A 12,398-nucleotide genomic window follows, 5' to 3' on the forward strand; every position below is an offset into this window, starting at 1 on the left:
TCTATTCGAAAGCTAACAGTGATAATACCTAGAAATCACCCCTCTTGTTTTTCCATTATTATACCAATCACAACAGGGATGACCTGGAGGCGGGGACAGGAGAAGAGAAGAGAGAGCACCAGATGTTTCCAAAACTCACAGCTGATCTGTTTGGAAGATGTTTCACACCTGGGAGGGAAACCACTCATGTGTGAATGGCAGTAGTAGCTTAAGCCCTACATCTATAGAGAACTGGAGAAGAGCAGAAAGGCTGAGGCAGTTCAGCTTGTTCCTGCTGAAAACCCCTGTTTTGGCAACCCAGCACCAAGTTGAGGCTGTCATTTCCTTCTCACCCTGTCTGTCTCTCTACTCTCTGATCCCCAGTTTAAACTGGAAACCAGTCAAATGTTTTCCTTAGGTTTGCGAGTCTTTGTAGATTTGGGTTGTTAGGTGGTTGTTTTGTTTTTTATTTTTGGGTTTTTTTAATGAAAATGCCTAGTTTTGTGTAACATATGGATTTTATAAAGGAGGCTATGTATTAAAGGTAAAAAAGAAAAAGAAAGAATGAAGTTTATTATTTTACACAGTGGAGTGGACACCCTATATGGCTAATTCTTGAGTTAAATGGGTTTTCCAAGAAAATGTTTAGTCTTTCACTGAACAATTATTTTAAATACTTTGCCACCAAGAAATAAGGCAGTCTAAGTTTTATGAACATATATTTTTTTCCTTTCACGGAAACATTTGCTTGACTGATCCCTTATAGTTTCAGAAACAAATACAAGTGCATTTGCTTAGAATAACAAAACCACACACAATACTTAACTCATTAAGATGATTTAGCGGTGGTTCAATATTTCTTTTGGCTGAGTGCTCTGGATGAAATCCCATGTACATAGTCTTGTATTTTACACTAATACTTTTACTTCAGGTTATACAGTAATCTCTGTCAGACGCTGTGCCCCAAGTACAGTATGAAAAGCTATCTCCTTGTGGAATGTCTCTGTCAAAAGGGCATGTGCAAAATAGATTTTAAAAATTAAACTTGTTTAATGCATTACACTTCATGGGTGTTAGAGTGGAGAATTAACTGAGATAGTAAACCCATACTCCCCACCACTTAAAAGATAAACACAGTCACTGAGCAAGGGATATATTTGCAACTATGAGGAAAAAATTTGCCTCAGTTCTAGAAAAACTGTCTCAGACTGTCCTCTTTCCTTTTCATGCCTGACACATGTAGAAATTAAACCTGTTAAGTTGTAAATTTAATTAAAAGAAACCTCATAAAATATATTATTACAATCTCTAGGAGTACTTCTCTGTACCAAACTTTTATTGGCTTCCTTTTTTTATGTGCCAGAATAATCCTTTGTGAAATTTCTCCTCAAATATTTTTAATTTATATCTCCCTAGCTGGTGACACACTTAACATCCCTCCAGTATGGAGGCAGCTGGCTGTACCCTACACACTGTGTATGGAGTGTGTGGCACAAGGTTTACCAGCTGAAACTTGCCAAATGCTATCCTGCGACCCCACTCAACTCCCTGCTGCTCGTGACCACTTAGGTACCAAAATGTTACTTTGAGGAAGGCTGACAGAATCCTGACCTAAAGACCACGTATTTACAGGCCCCATTCTGCCATCCTTCTGCAGAAGGTTTCTAATGTTTCTAGTTTCCTACTGGCTTAATTAGAGCTGCAGGGGAGCTTCTAATTTTTCTGGTCACACTTTATTATCCTCTGATTACTAACCATTACTCTTCATCTTTCTCTAGGGCTTTTTTTTTTTGTTGCTGTTTTTTGGAAGGGGGAGGTTGTTTTGGTGGGGCCTTTTTTTCTATTTTAATTTTTTTTTGTTTTTTAATGGTCAGGAATGAAATGTATGTTGCAAATCAATTTCCTTTTGTCAAAGCAATTGCTAGCTGGGGATGATAATTTCTTTGTTCGTAGCAGATACAGAACTATTGTCTTGGCCTTCTAAATTGGTACGCCGCACCCCACGCTGTCTGCAAGTATCAGTACGGAGCCATGCACAGTAGATGCTGAATATACTGCATAACGGAGGTGTCCCTGTCTAACAAAAACTAACTCCTTTTTTTTTTTTTTTTTTTTAATGGAATAGAAATAATAAGACAACCTCACAGCATTTTAGTCCACGTTTCTCTATTTCCTTCCCATAAAAGGTCTCAAAGAAATGCAAAGCACCATTGAAGAGTTCAAAGACATACCTCAGAATGTGACTGCACATTCAAGGCACGGTGACATATTCAAGACTGGATAGCTCTATTGGAGGGAAAAAAAAAAAGAAAGAAAGAGAGAGAGAAAAGAAAGAATAAGGCTCAGCATACAAAATACAATACACAATATCTACTTCTACTGTGTGAAACTCAATGCATTCATTTTGCTCACTGAGCAAACTAGGTCCCAGTGTACAACACACACAATAAATCTAGCCTTTTTTTTTTCCATAGGAGCTGATTTTAGAGAAGGTAAAAATTACTTGGTGAAAATGATGCAGAGGCTGATGCAGCTGAATTTATAAAATGGGTTGAAAAGTTTGACATGCTGAATTAGATTATACAGTATAATGCATCAGTAAGTAATTGATATGTACATTACGTGCAAAGGAAGTCCCACTAACTCATGTGTAACTTTTTTTTTTTTTTTTGCATTATTGTGTAACTTGGCCATCGGCTCATTGTCAGTTGAACAAATTTTCAAAAGGAGATTTAGTCCTTTATAAGCTGAATAAAAATAAAATTTTGTTACATTCTGGTATTCTAAAAATAAAATACAGGATAAAGACACATTTTTTTAAAAAGTAGAAAATACAAACGAATGCATCAGAGCATTTAAAGCTGTTTAGGGCTTTTTTTGCCCCCCATTTTTAGGCAAGTTTTCCTTACATTTGTTCAAGAAATGAAAAATTCCAGAGGAAAGATGTGCACTACCAGCACCAACTGGAGAGGTGATGGGGAATTGAAGGGAACATAAAATTTCCTCAGCTAAAAGCAAACAATGTAACACAGATTTCTGTCTTTTGGGAGTACACTAGAATTTTTTTTTTAAATTGTACCAGAAAGAAATTTCAGTTTTATACTAGCTGTTCAGTATACTTCCAGTCTTCCACTGATGATCTGCATTTATTTCAAGGAGATGAGAGCACTTCCCTCTGCAATTACTGGCATATCTGCTCTGATCCAATGCTGATTACAGCACAGGGTCTTAAATCTCTGTAATCTGTCTGAATGTTATTAAATATTAGATTTAAGTGTGATTTGCTTTCTTATCACTTTATTTGTAACTTTACTGCCATTCACTGCCAAGAGACCTTGAACTGGAGACTATGGCTTTAATCTCAATTTGTTATACTAAAATGCAAAATTAAAGAAAGATGAAGAAAGTTGTATATTACCAAGGAATGTAATTGATAACATTGTGTCATTTTTGATTTTTAATATTATAAACTGAATTTTATGATACTCTACCCTAATAGTGACATATTTAACATTTTAAGACTGGATATAATAATTTTATGGGACAAAATGGGTATAGTTAGAAGATTATACAGTAGTACTTTATCAAATCCTTGTATATTAAATACCAAAACACTATGATAAAATAATAGTAAGTTTTGCTTCTCCTTGGAGAAGAAAATCTGTCTTTAATGACTCATGTCTGGTTCAAGACCTCCTGGAGGTCTCTGGTTAGTAAGAAGTGTGGTGTGCAGCACGTGCCAACCATCCCTCTGTGCATATGGACAGACAGCATTTACAGAGCATTTACATGGCAGTTTTAATTTGAAAATGCAAAATAAATGCATTTTTATATCCTGACAAGTTCTGCTTTGCTTCCAGGCAATTGCAATTTGGTAGGTGCCCAGAGGACGTATACCAAAGGGAACAGGCATGAGCATGCTTTCAAACAGTACAGGAGCAGCCAGGAATGGATAAATTTGGCTTCCCTCCTGTGTTTGACCAGTTGGCAAAACAGAGGTTCTCTCTTCTATATCACCACCCAGACTGAGACTTCCTTACATCCAAGTCCCTCTAATGCACCTCTAGCATGCTGCTGGTAATTGTGCTTGTTGATTTGCATCACATTTTGCCTCCAGTCTTCTCTTCCCCTGACCTCCACCTACCTCCCTCTCAGGCCATCCTTAAACTGTGGAGAACTTGGGATACAAAGAAATAAGAAACATGCAGAAATCCAAACCCATATTTCAAGTGAGCTGCCTCACCGGAGTGGGGCAGGATATCACCACTTGTAATGTTGGTACATGTCTGTCATGGTAAAGGATGGCAACCTTCTGGATTAGGAAAAGGGAATCATTCCCTGTTGCCAGGAGTCTGAAATTCAGACAGTGTCCAAATCCAAAATAAAACCAAATAAAAAAAATATATTGATAGAAATACTAGATGCTATGACTGCAGTCCAGGATATAAAAATGGCAGCAATTCTGGAGATGAGATATAATCCTACGTGCAAGGTACAGATGTACAGAGATGGAGGATAGCACAGGGCTTGCAGCCATGGAAATCTCCAGATCAGGATACGACCCCAGCAATTCCATTGTGCTTTTTCTGCCTGAATCACTATTCACTATCATCCAAGCAATGTTCCTCCTTAACAGTCTATCCTTAAAGTGCATATAATAAAATGAGGCCACTGAGACTTGTACATGGCTGGCCCTCTCCACTGATTTTAGTTCACTAGGTAGAAATCTTGCACAAGGTTAGTTTATGTGGAAAAATCTGTATCAGCAGAGGCACACATTAACCCTTCTTTCAGAAGGAAATGATAGGATTTCAAACTGGGGTTTTTTGTATAGATTGGGAAAGGTGTCTACAGAAAGGAATAGTGGATACTTCGGATATCACTATGAAAAGACAATCCAGCTACATTTGACGTTAATGAAGGGGTTAGAGTTGACTGCTCTACAAAGTTCTGTCCAACAAGCTCAGGTGCCTCTGACGTGGAGCCCCAAGCATGACACTTTATTGTTTAAATTTGTCATCTCTTAATGGTGAGATTTAGGGACAGAGCTCTTTTCCTAAATCTTAGCCACCACATTCAGGTCAACAAAGGTCTTGCTACCTGGTGCATTTTCATGGTTTGCTTTCAGATTCATATCCCAGATGAATATGCTAACACTTCTACTGTCTTTGTCCCTCTTCCTCCCTGCTTTTGTGCATTTACACACAAAGTGAAATATTCTCCACTTTAGCCTGTCAGAGATATGCTTAACTTTTTTATTGTATTTTTTAATTCTACAGTATCACAGGACTGGTAAATATTAGAGGAAAATTTAGGGAAACTCAGGGATGCCTACCTGTAGCAAGAAAAAGACCACTAAAAACCTTCACAAACATCAAGGACAACATTCATCCAAAACAGAATCCAGCTAGATTCTCCCTCCATCCATGGACAGTCCTGGGAAGAAAGGTCACAATAATCTCCCTCTTGGAAGAGGATCACAAAATATTTTCTGAGATGTTAGTTTCAAACAGACATCAATCACCCTTGCTGCAACATTATCCCAGGGCTCAGTACAGAAGAGAAACATTTATTTAAACATGCCAGCTGTGTTCAAAGGGAAAGAGAATTCCCCTAAAAATACTTGCAAAATAGAAACAAGCATCAAATAAAAAAAAAAAAATCAGCCCATATTTATGAAACAAGAAGAGAAATAAAACCTGTCTGATCACACTGCAGAAGTTCACATTTTGTAGTACAAAGAAAGGAAGTGAGGCTAGCTTATTTTCTCTGAGTTTTGCTTTTTTTCTTCTCAGAAAACAAAGACACAAAAAAAAGGAAGCGAAAAGCACAGGTGAAAATGTGAAGGGAAAAGGAAAGATTCGCTCACAAGAAGGTTCTCTCTAATTCCACCTTCGGAGATGTCAGCAAACATAAAAAGCTGCGCCAGCAGTGGGACAGGTCGTTACAAATATTAGGAGCCACATATTTTGCACCAGATTAAAGTCCCAGAGGAGCTGTAACCCCTAACCAGGAGCAGCTGGTGGCACCCCTAAGGCTTTCCTGCCTGGGGGCAGGAGGGCAGAGTGACCTCTGGAAGGGGCTGGGGCCAGCACCGGGCTGGATTGACCATCTCGGCATCAGGGCAATCTTGGCATCAGGGCACTGCAGCAAAAAGAAGAGGACTCTGTGTACTTGCACACTGTGGGGTGCTGTTCTAAAAATGACTCTTCCTGACACATGATTGCTGTGATTTGGCTCGCTGCTCTATCAGAATAAAAAATTTAAAAAAACCCCAACCAAACTACAAATAAAACCATAGCCAGACGAATACACACAAAACAAAACCAAAAAACCCCCAAACAAACAATACAGCAACCCATAAAATCCCAAACACCCAAGAGGTCCATCCCAGAGCTGTAGCACCCCAGCAATAATTAAAGGGAACATTTTTATACTTTGGCATAATATAGTCACAGTGTTTGTGCTTGTCAAAACAAACAAACCATATTCAGGGAAATCTGTGGCACAAAAGAACTAAACAAATTATGGGGTAGAGGCAAACGTGGCCACACCATCAGCATTCAAGACGTGAAGAAAAGACTGGAAACTTTCAGGGTCTGAATGTAGGAGTGGAAAAGCTAATTGAGCACAAATGAAAGGATCTATTATGGCTGAAAGAATAAGTGAGAGTACAGGCAGGACAATACTCTCATTTATGATTCAAATATCCATGGATAGTGCAGTACAGCTTTAAATACAATTTACAGCCTTGATTACAAATGACTATGTGCATCAACTTGGAAGGAACGCAAGGACTATGAGCAAGAGAAAGAGCCTGCCTTGTCAGAAAGGAAGGAGAGGGGATAAGTGACGGCAGAGCTGGGCTGGACACTCAGGAGCAATTGGAATGTGCAGAATTATGAAATAGGGCTTTTAAAAACCTGAAGATGAACTGATTAGTGGTCAAGAAGGCTCACATTTAAAATAACTGAATTGCCCAGTGATAAGATTATATGGGGAGATTTATGCTTGATAATCACAGTGAGATCAGGGGGAAGGGAGTATCATTCTGTCCCTGTGTCTTCCAAATGCAAAATATAAATACATGAATGCAGTAAAAATAATAAGTACTGGAAATGGAGAGCAAGGACAGGCTCTTACTTTTATGGAAAGCAGCAGCAGCTTTTTTTCTCAGCCTACAGGAGACCCAAAATTGACCTGAAACCACCCAGGTTGTGAATTACTTTCTACCTAGAAACTGTCTGTATCCTCTCTACCTTTTTTTCCCCCAAGTTGTTATGTTTTGTGAACCAAACATTACTTCTGGTAAATTTCCGAGAGTGGGAAAATTCTAAAAATCTTCTGAAAATCATGAAATTATTTGGGCTGTATAGAATAAAATTAGCATTAGCCTCTCCTGGATGGCACTGGCACCAAAGACAGTGCTCCCTGAGGTTCCACAGGCTGTATGTTCTCATGTTTTCTATTCCATACCCATTCCGTGCTCCAGAGGACATTGCTTACCACAGCAGCTAACAATAGTCAGGAAAATGCCATCAATCCTCCACAGGTCACAATTTCGCAGTTCTCCAAGAGCCTGTCTGAAACCAGAAACTCAGTAAAAAGCAACTGGTGGGAGCTACACCTCAGCGACAAGGAGATAAGCACAAGCAGAGACAAACAGCTGAATGAAGTTGTGACCTTCACACCTGCAGGACACCAGTACTTGAAAATTCAGCTCTGCTACACTTTTCACTGGTATTGGGTGAACAACAATATCGGTAAGCATGCATTTACCTCTTTCTCTAGGGGACCCCTATATGTTGTTTCTTCCAAGTGGAAATCACTTACTTGAAGGGACCTGTGCATCCGTGACAGTCAGCCTTAATTATTGGCAATGCACCACATGTTCAGGATTGAACCTCAAATTTAAAAAGCCTTCATGCCTTGTGCAATATGCAGCAGTTCCTCAAGTAAATAAAATTAAGAAGCTGTACATATATATCTGCAACGTCCCAACCTGCTCCCACCTAACCCTTGTCGGAACTGGTTTTCAAAACCTGCAAGCAGTTAGAACAACCAAACGTCAGAATCACCCCTCTTCTCATAACCAAAAGCCGCAAAATCCATGCTTATGTTCATCGGAGTCTTTGACTGTGTAACAAGGAAGAAGAAATCAGTCTTCTGATGGCCAATTCAAAACAATGGAGCCCTCATCTATGAGCCCAAAGAGTAACCGCACAAAGGACAAATCCGAAGTCTCCTCTGTTTTTCTCATCATAACCATTCACTGTAGAGCACAATAATGCTGGGGCAAGCATGTGTATTTTTACTTCTTTTGTAAGGGTTCAGCTGGCATCTTTCTTGAGCAAGGCAGTTAGCGTGAGTAGCCAAACATAGTACCGTTTCTCCACAATTATTCATTTTTTAAGGTCATTGTTTTTGAAATGAAAAGAGAATGAAATTATATGGCATGTGCTCCCAGTTTCAGATTGGGAGTAGAAGAAAATAACGGCCACACACTGCTATACAATTAGGTCTGTCTTGGAAAGGAATTTTACTGATGTTTTTCTAAGCAATGCCAGGTGGTTTATTCACCAAATAATGAGACACTAAATGGATCTAAAGTTTCTTGGCAACTGGTAAATGCTTACCTTGGACTCCCTATTCCTCTCTTCAAGAAATGGTTTGATTTTCCAAAGAGTTTTCTTAAGTAGCTCCTCAGCTATGATTAAAAGCAAATAACAGTGGTCTGAAGGTTGGTTAACTTACACTTGCTTAATGATACAGCTCAGGGAACTGTAAGTGTATCTCAGATGCCTCACTGATTTAGTAAACAGCTTCAGCCATCAGAAGACCTTGTTTTCAAAGTCCATAATTCTCTTAAAAATAAACAAAACTCCAAACAAACAAACAAACACAACAAAAAAACCCTAAACTGTTGTAGTTAACTTTTCTCTACTTGATCACTGCCCAATATCCTATTAGAAAAAAAATTTAAATCTTAACTTCTTTATTAGCAAGAGCAAAAAAAACATGGACTGTTTTTGCTGACACTGCAGGAGGTGAGAAGCTCACCAGCAGAGGACCTCTGGGAGCAGGAGGTGGCCACATGTGGGCAGCGAGGGCAGGTGGTGGCCACAGCCTGGAACGGAGGACCAAAGGAGCCAGGCTGCCTCCAAAGCCGAGCAAAACAGGAAAAGACCATGTCTCAACAGGCTTATGGCAGCCTCCGGGCTCCACATCAGCCGTGAAGCAAATCTGCTTCATGTGTGTACAAAGAAAGACTTGAGTGAACCTGGCTCCAACATCTGCCCAAGCCCAAGTGGTACTCCTGGTGGGGCAGCCAAGGACCTCAAAGCCAATGCTACTGCCACTGCAGTAACTCCCACAGTTATCCTGTGCCCCTGGGGCCAAAGAAGTACCAAAGTTGAATCATCCCACTGATCCCTGGGAAACACGATGTTTCAATAGCAGCTCTGTTCCATGATACAACCCTTCACCCCATTCTGCTCCATCTTTGAGAACTAGAAAGTGAGTGCTCCAGCTCCAAACAAAAACTGACCTGGGGACAGTACACCTCCTATATATGTACAAAGCAACATAAATAAACCTGGGGCTAAAGTCAGGCCTATGTGTGGGCTTCTCACTTTCCCCTGCTGCTGCAGACAAGTACCCTACACTGGCAGGGGTGGACATGGCCTGGTGGCCTGGGGGCGACACCAAGGTCAGAAGAAGCACTAGCACCTGACGGGTAACAGCTCTGGGATGTCACTCAGAGGAGAGGCTTTGAAGAAACAAAGCCATTTCAGAACTACCAGCAGACAGCAAATAGAGTAGCCGATGGATTTTGCTTCCCTCTCTTTGTCAATTTAGGGAGCAAAGCACATTATAAAAACATTAATGATGAAAAAAATGCTGTGAATAATTCTTCGCTTATGGTTTCTCCTCCAAATATTTGGTATTTAGAATTAGTATTGCTTTGACCATCTCTGTCCTAAGAACGCTCCCATTTCAAAAGATGACTATTCCCAGCCAGCGATTCAAAATTTCATTTATGTGAATACAAATTGATATCTATATAAAATCCTACACATCAAGTACATCTGATAGTCATTTTCTAGAATATTCCACAAAACTCTAAACATACTGAACATTGCAAGCCTTCCCAAGAAGAACTAATTACAATGTCCAAATTAATATTTGAAGAAAATCTTGAAGCGATGGCTCTGTTCTCATTTAAATATGTGACTACTCTCTTTATAATGTGCAAAGCATTATAACCATTTATATATGTTCCAAGTGATATATTACTGAGTTGAACCTAGTTTCCCCTTCTTTTGTTCTGGGTTCATAACCTTGCTGTATTATCTTCCATAACTCTATAGCTTGCTAATGCATAATTCAAGCCTCTCTTATTGACAAAAGGCGGCAGAAAGAAAGAATATTTCAATGCCACTTTCCCACGTAGATAGTATTGCTTTCACTTCAAGTGGTATCATTTCCATACTAAAGCCAAATCTTTTAAAGTATATTAAGTATCATTTTCATTGCTTATTCGCAATTGATTCACTGAGACAACTACATCTGTTTACCTCCATCTTCTGAGACTACTTTATTGCAAGTTTTTTGTTGGGTTTTTTTGGCCCCTCTTTTTTTTGAAGATGGGTTTCTTGCCAAAAGAAGAAACTTCAGTTAAAACATTATGAGCTCATGTATGACATCAGCTTCACGTTAATCTCTTAACTAGAGCTTGGCTTTAGGACTAATGTCACAGCTTTCCCAGACGTGTGTAAGGAACGGAACCATTTTGCCATCATCCTGCAAACCCTGTTCTAACCCCTTGCCTGCATAAAGTAACTGTACAAATAGGCATATATTAAGTTCCCATGCATCACTGACCAGAGGTCAAATTTGTCCTTGCAGTCAGCCACGTGCATCTATGCAAAAAACCCACCGACACTAATGCAGTTGCTTCAAATACATACAAGTAACAAGAAGATAGCTTGCCCTTTTTCCACGTTGGCAAAATACTCGGAAAACTTCAAATGCTTTCAGTCTCCTCCGAGACACAGCTTGACTCCCTCCGATGGTACAAAAGTGACACAGACCCACAGATAGGCAGAATAATCAAAACCAATTAAAGGTTCCAAGAAACAGCTAAGTATCAAACTTTCCTCATCATTACCTGGGCAGGTTAAGACTGCCAATTTCTTGTCTCCAAAGACCCTCAGCTCGTTGTCTTCCCGTGAGAGCTTTCTTTGGAAGCCTAAAAAGGACACAACATCTTTCTTTACAGAAGGCTATAGGGCATGAGCAGCTACTCTCCCTTTGTGTCAGCTCAGTGGAGAGATTGTCACCACAGCCTCGCTGTCCATGGCTCAGCATACTGTACTATGCAAGGAGCTGTGCAAGGTGAGGCTACTCTGTAGCCTTCCCAGACACCTAGCGTTTATCTGAGCTCTGAAATCCCGCTCTCATCTAACTTGTCCTGGTAGGCAGCCTGGACTCAGCCTTAAGCCAGACTGCCTACACACTGCACCTGCCTTTGTGGAAGACAACATCCACCGCTCAGCCAGCATTATTTGTTTCATATCTTGGCTGCAGTTCAGGCAGATTGAGCAGAGGTTCAGGCAGATTGACCGAAACCAGGAGTGCCAGGGCCCATCCCCATAGCAGGTAATGCCTTTAGAGCACTGCATGTGTCCCTTGTGCACTGCATCTCACTTCTCAAAGCAGCAACTAGTTTGCCTCACAGGCAGCTTAAACGCATTCAAGCAGGTAAGTGAGGTGGGCAGAGGGTGAATATGCCCTCGAGGCCAGCTCAGAGTCACTTCTGCATAGCAGCCCACATTCAGCTTTAGCATCAGGAAATGTCTCTTACCATACAGTGACCTCACAGACAGACACCTACCTAAGAGGTCCTTTATATAATGAAGGAAACTGTAATCTTACACATTATTCTGCCAAAAGTGGCATAAAAAATGATCAGAGGAGGCACCTGGACTCCCTGGAGTCACATTTACCAAACCAGCCTCAGTAATAACATGGACAACGTTTAGATAAGTTTACAGTTTTGGTGCTTCTTCCTCTGCCACCTGTTTCTTGCAAGTTCAGATTCCAGAAGCATTGTAATTCCAGCTACAGTCAAAATGATTTCTCTAAACTCATTTTCTGCAAAATACTCAGAAAACACAGCTTGAGAAGTAAAATTCAGGTGGGTTTAATGGGTGCCTCCAGCTGTGCCTCATTTTAAATTCACTGTTTATTCAACAGAATCGATGCAAAGGAGAATGAACTCAGTTACCAAATATTTAATGTCATGGTCTGAAAAAGTAGCAGTTTAAGGCCATAACACTGTTGCCACTTGGACTATTCCCCTTCTACTTGCCTCCCCCTAAAAGCAATGGAATTTCTCATATCATGTGGTGTCAGAG

Source organism: Pseudopipra pipra, chromosome 1, assembly GCF_036250125.1.
Source record: "Pseudopipra pipra isolate bDixPip1 chromosome 1, bDixPip1.hap1, whole genome shotgun sequence".
NCBI classification, from domain to species: domain Eukaryota; kingdom Metazoa; phylum Chordata; class Aves; order Passeriformes; family Pipridae; genus Pseudopipra; species Pseudopipra pipra.